Source organism: Bos grunniens, chromosome 4, assembly GCF_055505025.1.
Source record: "Bos grunniens cultivar Pamir isolate PY7600 chromosome 4, Bosgru_T2T1.0, whole genome shotgun sequence".
NCBI classification, from domain to species: Eukaryota; Metazoa; Chordata; class Mammalia; order Artiodactyla; family Bovidae; genus Bos; species Bos grunniens.
In genome coordinates, this window is record NC_141168.1 from 38,999,559 (window position 1) to 39,014,515 (window position 14,957).

The window sequence follows — 14,957 nt, forward strand, 5'->3', positions numbered from 1 at the left end:
TCCCAATCCTTCCCTATTTGTAAAATACACCTTTATCCTCCCCCCAAAAGCAGGACAAGGCATACTTATAGTCATTTCTATTCTTTTACCCAGCAAGCACCTGCCCCCCATGAATCAATTATCATAACCAGTTCACTTGGCATCCTGTACTTTAGGAATTCATCTTTGGATTTTCACTGCCACGCACATTATGGTTCTTTTCTCTTGATTTCTGTAATGGCCCCTGGTCTACAAGCTCTCTGCTTGCCCTGCTCCTCCCCTCAGCTAATCTATCCACCAACTTAAATTGTATTATCAATCTGTCCAAGGTCATTCCTCTATGCATTGCCTCAGCACAGCATAAGACGGTTCATGTTTGGCTCCTGTCTACTACTTCAGATTCATCTTTTTCAGCAGCCCAGGCTTGAAATCGAATTACTTCTCAGACTTTTCAATACTATTTGTTCCTTTGCTGCACGTCAGGATCTGGATTTGCCACTCCACCCCTTTTTGGTGCTGTAAAATCCCCACATTAAAAGCTTAAAGCAGTTTCAGTAAACTCACCCATTCTTTTCTCTCTACATCTTGATATACTACACTTCCAACCATAATTATTTGTTTTCATTAGACTGGGCATCCTTTGAATGGACTGTGTCAAGCGCAGAGTTGATACTCAGTTGGAGGGTGGGGAGGCTGGAGAAGGGAGTTAAGTATCAAGAGACAAGACTGTAGCTGCTAACGGATGTTAGTCTAACGATCTTATTTCGAGCCTGTGGATGGATTAAATAAAACAAACGATTTAGTGGAACTACTTCCAATTTAGGTTCCCAAATTACACGATGAAGCTACGGGTTGATCTCAATGCCACACCAAGACATCAGAGCCGCAGTGTCGTAGGAGGCTCAGGAATCCTCAGGAAAGGATCCCAGGCTATCCGCCGATGAGAGTTCTCTAGGGATCAGCAGGAGAAAGGAGGCCCAGGGCGGCCACCAGACCCTCCAGGCAGAGCAGGCGACTGATTCATCTCCCGGGATTCGGCCCGCGACGAGCCACGTCGCCGGCTCCATTCGGGAAACCCCGGTCACATTAGAGTTGCCTCCACCCTAGGACGCCCCGGGAGAAGGGGCTGCCCTCTAGAAGCAAGATGGCGGCCTCCGCTCTCCCCCTCCTTCCAAAAACCCCCTCCTGGTCCCCAGAAGACAGACAAGGACGTCGTGGCGCCGAGATCCGGGAAACTCAGCGAGGCCCGCGGCCACTCCCGGGCCCCCGGGAGGTGACTTCACCTCGCCGGCGCAGAGAGCCGGGGGTGGAGTCGCCCTAAAGGCCGTGAAGCCCGCCCTCAACACTCAGAGAGTGGACACAGGAGAGCCCGCGCCCTCCGGCCATTGTTCTCCAGCCCCGGCCCCCCACCCTCCTCTCAGCTAGCAGACAGGAAGTTGCTTCCCAGCCGGCTCCGCCCCACTCCCCAGCGCCCCGGAAGTGATCGGCGGCAGCTGCTGCAGAGCGGCCAGGAGGAGGGTGGATCTCCCGAGAGCGGAGCGCCCGGAGTCCTCCTCCACCTCCTCCTGCCGCCCAGGCTCCACCGCCTCCTGTCGGACTCTTCCTTTTGCCGCTCCCGGCGCGGAGCCTCCTAGACTACAAGAGCGGAGCATTGTCCGGCTGGAGCCAGCTCAGCCGCGGCTTCCGGAGCCCACGGGGCGGCTGACCGGCTTGCGGTGCAGGTGAGCGGTGCCCACCCGGGCCGGCCCGGGAGGGGTTGGGGCCGCCCGCCCGGGCGGCGGGGGTGTGTCTGGGCGGCGGCGATCCGAGGCCCAGGCGCAGGGCCCGGACGCCGAGATTGCACCTCCCGCGTTCTGCCCGGGAACCAGCTGCGGGACGAGCCCGAGCTGGAATCCGGGGCGCCGTGTTCGCCGCTGTGCGGACTATTGCACCTCTCGAGAGCAGGCGGTTGCGGCGGGGTCCCCCGAGCCCGGCACCCCTTTGAGTTGGCCTCGTCGGAAGGTCACCCTGCATCTCTGGCCCGCCGCGCCGAGGTCCCCGCCTGGGCGGTGCCCGCGACCTGGGGGACCCGTCGCCGCAGTCCCCGCGCCTCACTCCGCCCCTCTCCCCTCCCCTTTCTTCCACTCCTTGTCTGTTTGCGGGCAGTTGCTTTTTAAACATCTCTGGTAGCGTTTTGTGCCAGTTAAAGGAACGGGTTTTACAGGTTGAAGTCATTAGATGGTCCGCACTGAACTAAATAGCTGGTCCAGGGCTCTTGCACAGGTTTAGCCAATAGTCAGGAATCAAGCCTCTGAAACGAGGACGCGATAAGGGTGTTTTGAGCAAGGGGGTGTTTCCTCCGTGGTTCGTTCTAAAGGTTTTCCAAAAGTGAAAGATGTGATGTGTGTGCTCCAGGCTGGGTATCTGTGTGTAAGTGGGCGGAGGTGAGGGCGCAGAGAGGTGGCAGTGTTGTTTCAAGGTTTAGGGAGAATCAGGGAGTTGACTGGCCTTTTCTTGGGAACCTGAATGTCCAGACTTGTGAGAGCTCATCCAAGTGTCATTGACGTTGTTTGAGAACTCCAGGACCACGCCCTACCTGTCAAGCTAAAAAGCACCTAATTTACGAATTGTGTCGGGAGCGGGGAGGCGGGGGGGAGGATCGTTATAAAATATGTGTCATGAGTTAATTCTTGTCCTGGAAATAAATTCCGACTTTAATCATGCTCCACATATTGAATAACACATTTCATTAGTAAACTCATTTCCACTAAAGGAAAGGTATTCCTCTTAGCTTATGTTTATTAGTGTATTTCAGTGTGTCTTATTAGCTTACGTTTTTGTCTCTATTAATGCAATATTATAAAATGACTTGTGATTCTTAAAACATTATTTTTAGTTTTTGAATTTCTTCAGGGTCAGAGTCATGTCTTTCTCATCCCTGTGCTTACATGGCATGTGCCCAGAATATAGAAGTTATTCACACAATTCTTCACCGAGTGAATGAATGTGTAGGTGATCTCACAGTTGCCTTCTAGTAGTCATTTATTTTGTTGGGCTAAGGTGTTTTTTTGTGTGTTTTTGTTTCAGTTTGGGGGCACATGCAGATTTTGCTTTGTCTTTCCGTTCTTTAGCATGGTCAAAGGACAAATCAAGAAGAATCCTTTGCCATCCTTCCAAAACTATCCTACCATGAAAGATTAAAATTATATTTGGGGTGTTGTGATTGAGTATTATAATAACTTGTATTCAGTGGGAAATGTTTACACTTGAGCTTTTTTTGCCCAGGATTATCAGGATTTCCTGGTGATAGTAAATTGTGTTTGGAGTTTGTAACCATACCCTATCTTAATCAAACAGAGAGAATTGGGAGTTACCACTGTGGGATAGTGTGGTACATTGCAAAATTGCTTATAATGGCTCATTTTTTTTTTCCCCATGGGTGCATGAAGTCTGACATAACAAGTTCTCTTGTTATGACCTTGACATGACTTACCGATTAGCCACTTTCACACGATTTTTCAGCGATCCAGATGCTGTTCTCCAGTGTGTCTGCTGAGTGTGCAGTCATCTGTATCAATTATTTTGAAGTAATTCTTCATACAACACTTTCTTTGCGGGGCTTTCAGTGAAAGGGGGCTAATTATAGGAAAGAATGTTGTCTACTCTTTTTGCAGGGAGATAATTTTTGCCTGTGGATGGTTGGATTATTTTCACTGTAGTGAGGTTCAGATAAAAAAGCGCTGATACCTTCTTTTCTCTTCATGTCTGGTCCTGCACTGGTTTTCCAAGCTTAGCTTCTGCAGAACAGAAATAAATATATCAGTATCACTTCTTGTATCTGTGTGTACCAGTGTAATATGCACATGTACATGGATTGCAAAGACAGTTACTTTTAAAATATTGAATTAAGAGGCTGTGAGTATTCATGGGGAAAAGATTGTGATTTTGAAGAATTAGGGAGACGGTTCATGGTTTTCATTGTTTTATGAAATTTTTCATTTTAGACACTAAGGAGACCGAAGCCTGCAGTTTCTTATCTCAGTGACATAACCACTATACAGAGGTCAGATTTCCCTTATTTTAACAACCCTAGCAGTCCTCCTACATTGATTGCCTGCCAAGCACTGTGATAAGAACTTTACTTGTATTATTTTTAATCTCTACACTACAGGAGGTAACTTTTCCATAGTTTACTAAGGCTAAATGAAGTTAATTGCTGGAAGCTGGGCCACTAGTGAGTAATATCATCTGGATTTTGAAGTAATGATTGCTGAGAGCATTGGCTATTGCAATTAATCCTAAAAGACTGGGGGGAAAAAATTCAATTTTTGATTTAGCTGAGCTTTAAGAAAGCAAAGATATTGATCTCCTCAGTATTCTTGCCCATCAAATGGGGCCTGGGGTAACCACTGACCCTGGCCAGGTGGCTTCAGACAGCAGCCAGTCATCTGTTTATGGTATTTCATATGTCATCCCCTTCTGCATGTGCCATGATGAAAAAATGGTTGGGTGTTGTTCATGTAAATGTCCTGGGAGAGTAAACTATTAGGAACTCAACTTTGGTGTTTGATGATTACTTTTTACCTTTCAAGTAGCTGAATAGTGCCTATTTGAGAAGACTATTGGAGGCTTGTTTGTGGTGACCTTTCCTGAAATCTTGTTTTTTAGCTCTTTCTTGGACCGAAGGAGATACGGGAACTTATCCTCCAGCCCCCATTAGTGACAGTTATTCGTTTTGTTTTCTTTAGCTCTGAAACATCTTTCTTACTACTTTATTGCACTCATAAGGATTTGGTTAAAATATAGAAAAAACAAAATTAAAGCTTTGAGTTCTTAAAGATGTTTGAATAAATTATAGAAAAGAATTTGCATCTTTGACTTATTACATCTGCAGGTGAAAACTTAATTTCTCAACATCAGAGGGTATTCTCTCTGACCCAAAAAGCAGGCTTCCATAAAATACATGAGTATTCTTAAATACACCACAACTAGAGTCCTGTATCAGATTGAGTAGACGGACATAATGCTTGACACACATAATCTCTTTGAAGTCTGGGATCCAGTTTCATTGCAGAATTCACTTATTGAAACTACATATTGGGGTTTGTCAATGTCATCTTGGAGAATAAAACACAGCAAGATTATGAAATGACTTCTACCCCCAAATACACTGTGAAGGTGGGGCAAAGATCCCCAGTTTCTAAATAGATCATAATTGTAGTCTTTAAACCACAGGATCTCTGCTTTCTTGTGCAGTTGAGAAGCTAGCATAGTAATCCATTGAAAATGAGGCTGCCCCACTACTGAGTGGTTGCAGATGCTTTAGTTCTGCTGCCCTATCTGGATCTATTCTGGATTCTTGTAGCAGCCTTTCAGCCTCTGATTGGGGTCTCCCCGCCCAGTCTTTTTGCCACAGTTTGGGGGTTAGAGCAGTCTTGATATTCCCATGCTTAAAACCCTTTGACACCTCCTTCTTGCTAATTAAAAAAATCCAAATTCCTTTTATCCTTAATTTCATATATAAGTTTAACTTATACCTCTCCAAAAATTGTATCTTGATTCGATTTTTTTTCTCTCAACTCCATCCCTCAAAACAACACGCAAAAAAACAGCTTTCAAGACTGGGCTAGTTACTCCCCTTGTGATCTGCCATAAAATCTACCTTAAACTACTATGGACAGTGCCTTCATTAGCCTATTATAAATTTTGTTGACCACAGTCTATAGTAACCTCATAACTACACGTACCCATGCATTCTTAAAAGCCTGCACAGGACTTTGTCAGAAGTTCCCAAATTTCCTCAGTTCTTAATGACATCTTTATTCCTGGTGGCTCAGATGGTAAAGAATCTACTTGGAATGCAGGAGACCAGGGCTTGATCCCGCGGTTGGGAATGGCAACCCACTCCATTCTTGCCTGGAGAATTCCGAGGACAGAGGAGCCTGAGGGGCTACAGTCCATTGGGTCACAAAGATGTGAACAGGACTGAGTACTAACACACTACACTACAAGTAATATCTGAAGTGAAGTGAAGTCGCTCAGTCGTGTCCGACTCTGCGACCCTGTGGACTGTGGCCTACCAGGCTCCTCCGTCCATGGGATTCTCCAAGCAGGAATACTGGAGTGGGTTGCCATTTCCTCCTCCAGGGGATCTTCCCAACCCAGGGATAGAACCCAGGTGTCCTGTATTGGAGGCAGACGCTTTAACCTCTGAGCCACCAGGGAAACCCCAAGTAATATCTAGTATCTTTCAATTACAGATGATGTTATAATGCTAATCTTTGTTTCTTTGTACTGTGAAAGCATATCTTCAGAGTAAATGCATGTGTAAGATTTGTTAGATTTGCCAAATTTTTCTTCTATAGGATTGTAGTATTTTGAATTCCTACCTGTGGTATATGAGTACTGCAGCTTCTGCTAATCTGAAAGATGAGAAATGGTATCTCAGTGTAGTTTTAATTTGTATTTCTCATATTACAAGTGAATTGAATATTTTTTCATATGTTTAAGGGCCATTTCTTTGTATGTTTAAAGTTGTTCACGTTATTTGCTCACTTTCTAAATAAATTTTGGTCTTTTCTCCTCAGAGTTTAAAAGTTCTTTATATTTATGAATATTAGTCATTTAGCTTTGCCACGTATTGCAGATACTTTACCCAGTTATCTTTTGGCATTGCTAGTGGTACGTGTGTTTGTTTTTTTTTTCTTTTGACTTGCAAAAATTTGTTTCTGTGTAATAAAATATATTAAATTTATTGCATCTAGATTTTTAGTCATAGAGAGCCTTTTTGGTACCCACAGGTTAGAGAGGAATTTAGCCATGCTTTCTTCAGTACTAAAACAGTTTTATTTATAATATAGAGAGCATTCAGTTCTGTGATCCATTTGGAGTATATTTCTGTTTTGATGTAAGGAATGGATCTAATTTTATCTTTTCCACATGACTTTCTAGTTGTTCTAATGCTACTTTTAAGAAAAAACTTTGCTCCCTTTATCATGTGCTAGATTTCCATATGTAATTGGGTGTGTTTCATTCTTTTGTATGTCTGACTATTCCTGTACCAGTAAGTACTTCACTGTTTTAATCATAAAGGCTTTGTATATGATTCAGTATCTGGTAGGGCTTTACTAGTCTTGCATGTCTTATTTTTTTTATTTGAACTCTAGCATCAGTTTGTCTAAGTCCATTGAAAAGCTCACTATTTTTATTGAGATCTCACTAAACTTACTATTTAACTTAGAACTGATCTCTTGATGATGTTGGAACACCTTAATCTTAAATAAGCGAAATCTTTTCATTTTCTTACATCCACTATTTTGTCTCTGCAGAATGATTTATATTTACTTTACATAAGTTTTGAACATTTCATGTCTATTCCTACATATTTTTTATTTTGTCTTTTGTTGTTACTATTATAAACAGAATTTTCTTATCCATTGTATTTTATCATCGCTTCTCTTTGGCCCAGATATACAGTTACTTGTTGTTCAGTAACTCAGTTGTGTCTGACTCTTTGCAATATATAGTTATATCACCTATAAATAAAGGTTTTATCCTTTTCTTTTCCAGTGTTTATATTTCTGTTTGTCATATCTAATTGCATTGATTACTATCTCCAGAACTATGTTAAATAGTAGTGTTAAGAGTGTCTTTGATAGAGATGCTGATTGTTCATTGTATTATCTTCCCTGTGCATGTACAAAGATAAACATTACATTGGATATTAATTTAACTGGAAATTCCTTGCCATGACTACAGTCCTTCACTATTTCTGCGATACTAATGTCGATAGATACAAGAGGCAGGAAGCTTGACTTACCTAGTGGGCAGCAGCAAAGTGTAATGACAGTCGAGATGAGGTACTGATCCTTAGTTTCCCAGTTCATACAACCATTCCTGAGTTCTGTTCCTGCCTCTCCATATAATTCTTCCAAACCCCACTGTAATCTTCACTCAGTGAGTCATGGGTGCCACAGGTTAAAAGCAGCCATAGGTCTATGAAAATCTAAGAGCTTCCTTCTAGGCTTTCATGGTCTTTAAGTGGTTTCTGTGCCTAGCAGATGAATTAGGCTCACCTTGTATTGATGTGATTATGGCTTAAGTCCTTAGTCAATAAGGCAAGTCAGATTTGTAATTAGATGAGTAATCCATGGGGTGGCCCATGGTACACAGATATGGGGTAATTGTAGGCAAGTTTGTAGGGCCTGGGTCCATTTGGCCTCCAGAATTCATTTGTAAATGCTCTAGGCCTCTGGCTGGAGGTATATGTTGGTGTGGAATCAGATGCTGGGATCCTGGGCACATTGCATTCCCATGGCAGCGATGGACACTTACCAGTGCTCAGTCTCCCATGTTCTGGAGAACACGTTCATTTCACTGCTATCTACTTCACCCAGAAAGTTCAAGTAGCATATTTTCTGTAGATTCTTATAATTTCAAGATTGTCTAGGTCCTTTTTGTGAACTTGCAGTCCACATCTCATTTTCTGTTTTAGTCATTCTATTTCCTTTCCCAGGAGTGCAGGGTGATGGGATATTTATTAATTTCTTGTCCCTTGTGCTTCCCTAGAAGTCCCCTCAAATCCCAGTCTGTGGCCTGTAAGTCCATCTTCGTTGTCCCAGAAACGCTGGTAGGTCTCTAGGTTGAGGAGCTCTCGCCCCCCAGCTGAGTACTCTTGGTCTGTGGCCAGTCATCTGTCTCCACTTTTTCCTGGGATCTATGTTGCCTTTTTATCTGTGGGTCTTGTTGCCTCCTAATCCACAGTTCTACCTTGGGCAGGTGGTGGTTGGGGGCTCTCCTGCCCCGAAGATCCTCAGGTCTCATCCTCTGCTACATGCTGCTACCCTGATATCTGGGCTTGCAGTTGGCTGATCTTTTCTGTTTTCTGCCTTATTTCCCCTGCCCCCATCTTTTTAGTCTGAGGACATTTCGTCTTCCTTCATCTTTCTGCCTAAAACACTTTCCTGTGACAGAAACTCCCTGTCCTCTGAGATCCTAAGTTTCTGGGACACCAGCCCTAGTCTCTTAGCGCTTGGACTATCCGTAACTTTACTACTACCCTGTCAGTCTCTAAGCTCTCCTATTTCATGTGTCTACACTGCAACTAAAATAATTCTCTATGTCTCTTACTTCATTTATTCTTATTTGCTGAGCTTTCTTGATCCCTCAGAATAAAATAAAGCTTGACCATTTGCTCTATCTTTTCTTGTCCTTTGCTTTGGCCAGATTATCAAACCCACCCTTGTTCTTATGTTTTGTTAAAGTTTATATATATACATATATTTGGTTACAACTGTTTGAACTTTTTGCACATTCATTAGTCATTGATTTTTTTTAATCCTATCAACTGTCTTTTTATGTCCTTTGCTTATTGGGGTGGGGATGGGGAGGCTGGTTTGTTTTTTTTTTAATGAATTTGTCAATTTTATGTGGTATAATTCACATACCAATAAATTTACTTTTAAAGTGTTTAATTCAGTGCTTTTTGTTTGAACTTCCCAGGTGAACAGTCCTTTTGATTCATAACAGGATCCCTGTCTTACATTACTGTGTCTGAATTTAAGCCATTAAAACTCTAAATTGTTTAAAAGTACACTGTTAACAGATTGTGGTATAGTGAGTAGAAAGACAAAATACCCAAATTAGAGTGGTGAAAGGGAATTATTCATATTGAACACTGACAGTGCTTTGAAGAATTGTTTGTACAGTGTTGACTACAAAATTGAGGAACTCTAGTTGTAGACAGGAGTGATCAAATGTGATGCTAGATTTAATTGTGTGTTTCTGTTCTAGGAAGGCACAAAGTGTAAGTGACTAAATTTTTTAAAATTGACACTTAGCACTTTTGTGTATGTGATTTCATTTGATCTTTGTATCAGCCAAAGAGATGACAGTATAACTCATCTCTGCCTCTTTCTGAAATGCACAGTGAACTATATTGGTGAGTCCTATTACATTTGCATTTTAAAATGAGTGCTCCATGAAAAGATGTTCAGTGTCATCAGTTACTAGGGACATGCAGATCAAAACACAGTGAGATATCACCTCACACCTGCTGCTAAGTTGCTTCAGTCGTGTCCGACTCTGTGCAACCCCAGAGATGGCAGCCCACCAGGCTCCGCCATCCCTGGGATTCTCCAGGCAAGAACACTGGAGTGGGTTGCCATTGCCTTCTCCAATGCGTGAAAGTGAAGTCACTTGGTCGTGTCCAACTCTTCGCAACCCCATAGACTGCAGCCTACCAGGCTCCTCTGTCCGTTGGATTTTCCAGGCAAGAGTACTGGAGTGGGATGCCATTGCCTTCTCCATCACACCTGCTAGAATGACTTTTATCAAAAAAGCAAGAAACCACAAGTGTTGGCAAGGATTCGGGGAAAAAAGGGGATCCTTACACATTGTTGGTTGTTGTTTAGTCACTAAGTCGAGTCTGACTCTTTGCGACCTGTGGACTGCAGCACTCCAGGCTTCTCTGTCCTTCAGCATCTCCCAGAGTTTGCCAAACTTCATGTCCATCAAGTCAGTAAGGCCATCCAACCATCTCATCCTCTTTCATCCCCTTCTCCTCTTGCTTTCAATCTTTACCAGCATCAGGGTCTTTTCCAATGAGTTGACCCTTTGCATGAGGTGGCCAAAGTATTGGAGCTTCAGCATCAGTCTTTCCAAATGAGTATTCAAGGTTGATTTCCTTTAGGATTGACTGGTTTGATCTCCTTGCTGTCCAAGGGACCCTCAAGAGTCTTTTCCAGCACCACAGCTCGAAAGCATCAGTTCTTTGGCTCTCAGCCTTCTTTATGATCCAACTCTTACATCCATACTTGACTACGGGAAAAACCATAGCTTTGACTATATGGACCTTTGTTAGCAAAGGTTTGTTGGCAACAGATTTCTCCGTTTTTTAATATGCTTTCTAGGTTTGTCATAGCTTTTCTTCCAAGGAACAAGCGTCTTTTGGTGCTGCTACTGCCGCTGCTAAGTCGCTTCAGTCGGGTCCAACTCTGCGACCCCATAGACAGCAGCCCACTAGGCTCCTCTGTCCCTGGGATTCTCCAGGCAAGAATACTGGAATGGGTTGCCATTTTCTTCTCCAGTGCATGAAAGTGAGAAGTCGAAGTTGCTCAGTCGTGTCCGACTCTTAGCCACCTCATGGACCGCAGCCTACCAGGCTCCTCCATCCATGGGATTTTCCAGGCAAGAGTACTGGAGTGGGGTGCCATTGCCTTCTCCGGTCTTTTGGTGCAGCCACTATCAAAAATAGTATGGACACTCCTCAAAAAGTCTAGAATAGAGCTACCATATAATCTAGGTGTTCCACTTCTGGGTATTTATCCAAACAATGTGAAAACACGAATTCAAAAACATGTATGCACTGCTAGGTTCATCACAGCCTCATTTATGATTGTCAAGATTTAGAAACAGCTTCAGTGCCCATCAGCAGATGAATGGGTAAAGAAGATGTGGTGTACACAGACACACACACACACATGCAGTCACACACACATACACCACAAGATAATACTCAGCCATGAAAAAGATGAAATCTTGCCATCTGTAACAACATTAAAGTCAGAGAAAGATAAATATCTTTTGATTTTACTCTTGTGGAATATAAAAAGAAAAAAAAAGTGAAGAAACCAAACTAAAGCGAATTCAGAGAACAGAGTACTAGTTATCAGAAGGGAAGGGGCAGGGGTGAGGGCAAAATAGATAAAGGGGATAAGCTGTATGGCGACAGATGAAAAGTAAATTCTTGGTGAGCACATTGTAGGATATAGAAGTAGAAACATATGTTGTACAGATGAAATTTATATAATGTTGTAAACCAGTATTACCTCAATAAAAACAATGTTTAAAGAGAGAATATAAAATGAGTAATCTTTTCCCCCAACTTTGTGCTTTGAAAGATTTCTTTTTTTTAATTGAAGTGTAGTTGATTTTCAATGTTGTGTTAATTTCTGCTGTACAGCAAAATAATTCATATATATATACACACACACACAGACACTTTCTTTTTTTATATTCTTTTCCATTATGGTTTATCCCAGGACAATGACTATAGCTCCCTGGGCTATACAGTAGGTCTTTGCTGCCTTGAAAAGTTTACAAAAAAGTTAATAAGAGTACAGTGTTGAAAGCCAGTAGTTACTAATCACTTTATATTCACCAGTTATTGTTTTGCTACATTTGCTTTACCTTTTTAAGTGTAGATGGTTTTATTTTTCTGAGTTGTTTGAAAGAAGGTTGGAGACATGAAATTTCACCTCTATGTACTTGAGTTTACATCTTCTGAAGATGAAGACATTCTCCTGTATTACCATAATACTATTGTAATATTTAAGAAAATTGGCAATAATTTCGTTACATCATCTAATATCTAGTCCAAGTTCAGATTTCATTAATTGTCTCCTATCATCTTAAATGGCTGTTTTTCTCCTTCTGAACCAGGACCCAGTCAAGGTTCATAATTTCTGCTTGCTTACTTTGACTTCTCTAGCCTCTTTTCACTTTTTCTAAGTAACTTTTGAGACATAGTTTACATACCATAAATTCACCCATTTTAGATTTACAGTGATTTTTTAGTAACTTTACTGAGTTGTATAAATCATTACCATAATGCAGTTTTAAAACATATTCATCTCTTTAGTATAAAATCTCTTATACCCCTTTGTAGTTAATTCCCATTCTATGAATATACTACATTTTGCTTATCCTTTTACTGGTTGATGGACATTTGGATTGTTTACCGTTTTTGGTTATTGTGAATAATCCTGCTATGAACATTCATGTAGAAGTCTTTAATGGACATACGTTTTCATTTCTCATTGGTAATGTAGAGTGAAACCTCTAGGTTGTGTGGTAGCCGTATGTTTAATGCATCATTTTGCATTCCCACCAGCAATATTTGAGAATTCTTGTTTCTCTGCATCTTCATGAACAATTGTTAATCATGTTTTAAAAAAATGTATTGCCATTCTGTTGGGTATAAGTAAGTATCTTGTTGAGAATTTAATTTGCATTTCTCTAGTGAATGATAGTGTATCTTTGCATGTGCTTATTATTAGTCTTCCACCTGTTTTCTTTAGTGAAGTGTCTACTGAAATCTTTTGCCCAGTTTTTAAAAATTGGATTATTTTTCTCATTGTGTCTTAAGAGTTCTTTGTGAGTTCTGGATACAGGTCCTTAAGATCTGTGATTTTCAAAGATTTTCTCCTAGAGTGTAATGAAGTTAACCACAAGCCTTGCTTAATTTTTCTAATTTGCCATGGGGCTTTTTGGAGAGTTGGAATAAAAGCTAAATCTTCTGTTTATAATTCTTCCACATGTCTAGTACTGAAGTACTAGATTAATTAAAGACTAATCAAAGACAGCGTAGACCCCTTTATCTTCATTCTGCCATTAAGCAGTGAGAAACTCTTCCTTTCTAAGCTGTAAGAAGCAAATAGAGACCCTATAAACCGTTAGCATTCATTCAGTTGTCAGAGTCAGAAATCTGGTTTAGGCTACCTTAAGCACAACAGAAGTGTGCAGGCTTTGTCTCCTTCCCCAGCTCTGCTTCTTTCTTTTTTCGTACTGGCAGACTGTGTGGTAGCCACATTCATCTCCAGATTCATCAAAGAGCCTGTCTATCTCACTTGTTTAAGGAGTAGAGTACTCTGGCCGGCCTGTGTCTCTTGTCCTGCTTTGTAGTCCTGCCTGTATATATAGTCCATTGTAACTGTAATAGGAGAGAATGGTTCCCACAAGAAGAGGGCGTGCTGGCAGACAAACTGTGTTTAATGCCTCTTTAGGGGCAACGGGTCATTTTTTGCTCACTTTTATGAAATTAAACCAAAAGTAATGAATAGGATATTAATATCTGAAGTTTAAGGGGGAAATCACATTTGTTAGCTGATTAAAGTAGCCTTTACTAGTAGCACTTTTTCTTACCTAACCAAACACAGGTGATATTTGGTTTAAGCTAAAACATTCCAGGTATCTCTCCCATGGAAGTGAGGGGAGGACCTACATTAACAGTGATAACTTGATAATTGTGGCTGATATTTCTGTACTTCTCTTGCGTGTTTTTTTATGTAGTTTTCTTTAGCTGTCTGAGTGGGGGTTATAGCCAACTCTCTTGGAGTTCCTGCATTCCTACAGATTGCTGAAACGCATTTTTATAATTAGTTTCCTTCCTCTCTTCTTTCATTTACTTGGATTCTCAAGCTCTGTCTGTGTCCATATGTTACATGATTCATCTTCAAAGCGGTTTTTTTTTTTTTTTTTCCTAAAGTAAGGCTTGTTCCCAGTTCCTTTTCATGACATTGAGTGTATGGTGATGGTGACGATGCTATTGATGCAGTTGTGATTTCCCTGCTCAAAAAAGAATACTTTTCATCACTCGGAGCATTTCTAATCTAAACTCTTGAGTAGTCATACAACTGATATGTAAGTACAATCATGAAGTCAAGCAAATAATTTTGGACACTGTGGCTCTTGTGTTGCGTCTATACTTTGCCAGTATTCTTTAGGAGTTATTTTTAGTGTGAAAATAAATGCAGAAACAAGAGCTTCTGATTTTGGACTGTATAAAATGTATCATCTCTTACAGAGTTAGAACAGGTCTTCAAAGGGCAGCTAATCATTCTTCCACTGTTTACAAAAATCTCCTCAAAAACTCCTTAGCCACTAGCCATTGCTTAACCACTTGTAGTGGTATTGTGGAAATATGTGTTATTTCTGGATGTCTTAATTTAAAAATCCATCCTTGTTTTGAACTGTAGTCTATTACCTTATGGCTTCTCTTTATTCCTCTTTTCTCTGGAGAAGCACTTAGCACACAAATATGTTTTTGAGCCCCTGTTAAACAGTGCATCTGTTGACAGAATCAAGAATAGTCATTTTCACATGTACCTGTCTTCAAATAATTGAAGATGGCAGCCATGCAACTCCCTTGCCAGCTTCCCAAGCATCTGCCTGTTCAGACACATCCTTCATGTATTTAGTTAGTTCCCTAACCATCTTGG

General features: G+C 41.4%; 1 protein-coding gene across 5 annotated transcripts in view; it reads left to right on the top strand.

Annotated features, from left to right (window-relative positions):
- The first annotated feature begins 1,484 nt into the window (after positions 1-1,484).
- Positions 1,485-14,957, top strand: part of RALA (RAS like proto-oncogene A) — a 58,677-nt gene continuing 45,204 nt past the window's right edge. For 3 of the 5 annotated variants that reach the window (XM_086395988.1, XM_086395984.1, XM_086395985.1), the window contains exon 1: positions 1,485-1,700. The gene's annotated coding sequence lies outside the window, so the exon portion shown is untranslated. Of the gene's footprint in view, positions 1,701-3,967; positions 4,022-14,957 lie in introns of those variants that run through there. The other 2 variants (XM_086395989.1, XM_086395986.1) reach the window with 1 other exon arrangement.